This window comes from Protopterus annectens, chromosome 1.part2 (assembly GCF_019279795.1).
Source record: "Protopterus annectens isolate FY-2018-M chromosome 1.part2, PAN1.0, whole genome shotgun sequence".
Taxonomy (NCBI): Eukaryota; Metazoa; Chordata; order Ceratodontiformes; family Protopteridae; genus Protopterus; species Protopterus annectens.
This window is the reverse complement of record NC_056727.1, coordinates 154,913,313-154,919,312: the sequence shown is the minus strand read 5'-3', so window position 1 is coordinate 154,919,312 and position 6,000 is coordinate 154,913,313.

Below are 6,000 nucleotides of genomic sequence, written 5' to 3'. Positions count from 1 at the left end.
ATTTATGCTGAAACAGTCCCTGTAAAGATGAAATAAATAAAAACACCTCGCAGCCTTAGTAAAAAGGAGGGTGAGTGGGAAGGAATAAAACAGCTAGAGAAATACCGGTGCAGAAAAACAATGATAATGCTAGACATGATGGTATGTCCACAGAGGGTGGGATATCACTGGAGGGACACAGACAGACAGAGGGAGGACAACTATTGATGGAGAGGTTTAAACTACAAGTATGGTATACTGACTGAAACATAATGAAGGGAAATTATGCCACAATGAGGGATAGGATGGGGTATAGACAGCTGCTCTGAGCATACCAGAGTGGAACCTACCCAGATGTCAGTCACCTCCATGGCTGACATCATAGACAGACTCAGCCCTTACTGGCCTGATGGTGTATTCTGGCTACTTACTTAACTCTCAGCCACACCAGGAGGTGCTCCATGATCCCAGATCAGAGTGCCAGCTGCTGATGCATTTGAAATATGACCATGTATGCCACCTGATGTTGGGTGTTCAAGTGGGACCCCTTTGGGCCATTCACAGATGAGGAATTTCCAGCCTCAGTGATACCTCCAAATTTACTTCAGTTGGATGATCTTTGTCCTCCTGCTGAGAGATAAGGCTGGTGACTGTTGAGGATCTAGCATCAGGAGCTTTGGCTGGAGCCCACTTTGCTGGGCACCACTGGTCTAAGTCCCACACCACAGCTGAACCTGTAGGGGGAGGAGATTAAAACAGAAAGAGAAAAAAATGCAACCCATTAGTATACATGTAAATTACAAACAAGATTTCTATTTTATCTGGTAGAAATGGAGGTAGCATACATATCTCACTACCAGGGCAGCCTGGCATACCTCTGTAAACAGGCATGTTGAAGGCAATTTTATTTGCCACTGTGAATGAAAACAGAGACTATTCAGTACAATGTATCCTTGACATCAGAAGACAAGGAAACTAACATACAATATTCAAAAAAGATACAAAACTTAAATGCAGTGTTTATTTTAAAATGTTCACTAACTCTCCATAGCATTTGTCTCCCACTCATTAAGCAGGTTTTGGCAGGTCAGAGTGGTGCCTGTGCAGATCACTGCAGAAATGCCTGCACTTCTCACCAGAGCAGATGATGCCAGTAGCATCAGTTAACTCCCTGGCAAGCTTCTACCAGATATCAGGCTTATAAAATCAGGAACTCTTGATAATCCCTATAAAAAAGGTACAAAAAGATGTTAGTCTACACTAGATAGGAAAAAAATCCATAACCAGCCACAGTAGCGATTAAAAAATCCAATTTACTCCTGGAAGGCTGTGAGTAGAGTGTTCAAGGTGCTGCTTCATTAAATTGGATTTTTTTCATTGCTACTGTGGCTGGTTGTGGATTTTTTTTGCTGCTGCTTCTCACAGAGTTGTTTCATACACTAGGTAGGAACCCTGTTGAACCTAGGACCTAAAGCGGTTATGTCAACTCATTATGTCATGGACATGCAAAATGGTAGCCCCATATGCATTGCTGCATATTGTGGACATTCTGTGATGAGCAATACTGGGCAGCAGTGGTGCACTATGATAAGCATAACTAGCACACAGAGGTTGCACTATGGGCTTTGCAGTAACGATGCATGAGCATAGTGCGCACATGTCCTCCTAGAGCAAGAAGGGATGGTAGTGCCACCTGGTTATGATAATGTAGTGTGCCTGATAATGTTTTTTTTTATTAGTGCCCAGTGTGGAATAGCTTGTCAGAAGATTAGAGATGTTTCAATAGATATCTCAGAATTGTTGGGACATTGACCTCCTTAATGAAAGATACAGTGCAGATGTAACCATGATATAAGCTGTGGTGGCCAAGCATGACCAAATATTAGAAGAGGTGAATGTTGCAATTTTAAACTAGAAGCTGGAGTGACGGAATAAGGTGGAAAAGACCTCTGCCAATACTAGGAAGATTGTTGAACTTCAGGCCAGTGTTTGGCAGTTGGAGGCCAAGCTAGAGGATATGGAAAACTGAGCAAGGCAGAATAATTTACATGTGACTAGGTTCCAGAGAGAGTTAAAGATATGGACTCTTTGAATTTTATTAGGAAGGAGCTTTGCAGTTTACTGAAAGTGGTTATATCCCACCTTTGAAAAAGGGCATCAAATAGTGTCCAAGCAGCCAAATCCAATGTATCCCAGGCAATTTATTTTTAAATGTTTTGACTATATTGGTAGTAAAAAGATTTGGAGGGCTGCAAGGTGGCAATCTGATAATTTAAAATGTGCAGGTTGCATGGTCCGCATTCTTCCAGATTTTACCATATTATATTAGGGCTCCTTTTGCTAAGAGAAAATGCATCAGTTCTAAGATGGGACAGAGATTTGGGGTTTGGTGTGTCTTTGAGATATCCTGCAACATTCCCTGGAATAATGACTATTATTTTTGTTATTATAAAATGACTGCGGTGGTGGTGCTGCGGTAGCGTTGTCACCTCACAGTAAGACATTGTCCTGTTCGATTCTCAGCTAAAGCGTCTTCTGTGTGGAGACATGCGTGAATGGGCATACCTTCATTGAAGGTTGTGCGTCAGGGCTCATAACTCGGCATGTAAAAGTCTACTGCCAATCATTAGCGGACCGGAGTTCCGCTGTGGCGACCCCTAACCGGGAAAAGCCGAAATACACAACAACAACAACAACATTTTTGTTATTAATAAAAAAAATATTTTTATATTATTTTGTCTTTTTTCTTTTTACTGATGGAAGTATCATTGAAAATGTCAAGAATGTTGTCGCAAATGTATGTAATATGTTGATTAGTTAATTAAGGAAAGATTATTACTAGTTAGTGTATTATAGCATTGTAATACTAGGTTATTGTAATAAAACTGAGTTATTAAAAAAAGCAGAGAGATTGAGGGAGGAAGGTATCCTAGTACATGATTTGCAACAAACATTTCAGTCACCTGGTAATGTAGATGTTTTTTACAGGACTGCTATGCAAATCACAAAAGGTCCTTTGCATGTGTAGTCAAAAGTAAATTAGTCTGCACAGTTTTTTGTATTGTTTCTGTGGTTTCTAACACAGTGAAAGAAGGCTTTGTGTTTATCCTTTGCATAGGTGATTTTTTTACTTCATATCTGTCTTTGCTTGCTTTGATCAGGGCCTGGAGTTCCTTTCTAAGTTTAGAAAGAGCATTTTTAGTATCTTGAGAGAGAAATTTATATTTATGCAATTAGTCTTTTTTTCTTTTGTTTTATTATAGAATCTGTTTATATTTGGGTTCCATCATATAGGTTTATTCTGTAATTTGTCACCGTATTTACTTTGGAGGGAGATTGTATATCTATGCAAGTCTTTACATGTGCATGGAATTAATGGTAAAGCCTTCCCCATGAGTAACGAGATCATCAGGTTGGAAAGGACTTTTTAATTTTGTCAAGTCATCACTCAGTTTTAGAGCATTAGCCTTCTCATAATCTGTGCATACTGAGGTATTGCAGAATGTATATGGCTTCAGATTTACTATGAATGCGACTGACTTGTGGTCATATTTTATCAGGGAGAAAGTTACTATTGATGGAAAGCAAAACTGTCCCATATTGGTAAGGATCAAGTCCAGGATTTTATTGGTTTGTGGATAGCTGGTCCTGAGAGCTCCCATTGACGAAGTCCTGAAATTTCTGAGCTTACATGTTTGAGGTTTTATAAGTCTCCCAGTTAATGGAGAGATAGTTGAAGTCTCCTAGGAGAATGCATATAGACACAATATTGGTTAGGTAGGAGGTATGGGATGAGACAGACATTGAAGGGATCCTATACTCAACTATGATATGATAAGAGGTTTTGTTAATAATAAGTTGGACATGTTCCAGGCTTGTTTAATGGGTCTGGATGTGAAATACTTTGTAAAAAAAATATGGAGACAGCACTGTCTTTAATGCCTTCCTCTATTGTGGTGGGCCTGGACATGTGGCAGGCATTGAAACCTTGCACTGATGGATAGCTATCATTGTTATTGAACCAGATCTCTGTGATGATACATATATCAATATTTTGTAGGGTAAGGTGTGCTTGTAGCGAGTTCATTTTTTTGTTTAGGCTCCTAGCATTGAGCAACAATACCTTTTAGTTATCTGGATTATCTGGATTATATTTTGCTATGTTGGAAGCTTTAGAAGACCGGTGTTGCCTAAAAAGATACTATGGGAGAGGATAAAGACTTAAGCCAATATACAAAAGCCTTGGAGGATAGCTGCTTTTTATCCCTTACAAAGCAGTTAAGACTTGTCTACCATTTCTTCCCAGACAAATATATATAGTGTAGTCCCTTAGAATGACATCAGAAGGTAAGCCAGTTGTTGAAATCAAAAATTGTTTGTTCATATTGCAGCATTGTTCTTGGTGATGGCAGAATGTTGATAAAGCTAAATTCATACATGCATCGAACATGTATTCAGAGAGCTTCATCATGCCGTTCTTCATATTGTCCAAGGAGGTCCATCTCAAGTGATTTAGGCCCATATGCACTATGACTGTGTCATATTTGTACTTGTGCTGCAAGGAAATGACTGCATATGTGAGAGAAGTAGCTATCTGAGAGAGGTGATACATTAGATCATTGAAAACAGTTAATTATCAGTGAGAGTGAATCAGTTGTAAATGGATAATGTTCCGAAATATTAGAGTATAATTATATTTCAGGTCCATGTGCTTTCTTTTGTTAGATAATAGTTACAATATTTTTTCAGACAGTAAAGAAGGGGAAGTATTTTATTATGCAGTAGTGCTTTACAGAAAAGAAACTGTAGGAATGCATTGTGTACTTCAGAATTCATTTTTACTTGCCTTGACTGGGACAAAAAGTGTATTATTCTTGGGTACTACATGGATTACCAGAGATATGGAATGATGCAATGAGGGTGACATGAGGGAATGAGACAGTGCTTATGGGAACCTGAATATGACAGGTGTTAGCTGGAGCACCTGGACAGCAGCTTCATACAAAATCAGTTTTTTGTCCCACATGAACCAAGCCTCAAAAGAGTTTGAGATAAAAGCAGTGAAGGAAAACAATGTATTACATCTGCTACTCTCAAATGAGGATGAGGGAAAATGGCAAGTACATAATCTTGTAGCTATCTGTGGAAATGTGACCAATAAACAGTGTAGTTTACAGTAAATATACCTTTCAAGTCCTGCCATACCAAAGTAAGAATAATGGAATTTAGCTAAGATGAAATTTACAAAACTGGAGTGATGTACTAGAGTCTGCAATGACACTGTGCTGAATTATATTGCTGAACCTGACAGCACATATAATCACATATGAAAAATGACTTTTTCCTAACAGCGAGTTCCTTGAAAAATTACCACACTGCAGTTTGAAAATTTACTAAATGTAAAAAATGATGCATTTTTCTCAAAGGACATAGAACTGAAAGTATAAAGGAGATACAAATGGTTCAGAAGAAAGAAATATTCAGGAAAGTAGAATAAAGAGTAGAAATCTACCAGAGTGACACAAACAAATTGATGAATCTAGGAGAGGAGATGGAGCTTTTTATATTTATAGAGTCATTATAAATAAAAGAAAAAGTAAGGGAAGCAACAAGGATATAGTTAGGCATACTCAGTGTATTCAAATGAGTACACTTTTGCTGAGCATCTCTTGGAAATTTCAACACACAAAAAGAATAGAATGTTTAGAACTGTGCAAATGAATATTTAGAGTATACATTTGTACAAAGAATGATTGTGTGAAAGGAATATACCCCTAAAAACATTCTTTATGAGAGTAAATGGTTAATAGTTGAAAAAAAACGTCCCTTTCCCAGAGCCTGATCATGGTCAAATGAGACCGTAGGCAAGGTAATGGATCAGCACCCTCTCCCCCACCTTCCCCATAGCCATTACAGTGCCCCATTATTTGGCTATTTCTCCCCATTTACCAAAAACACTGTTCAAAACTCTCAATGTGTATACTGTTTTCTGCTTTACTTCTACAGTGATGATTTTAATTT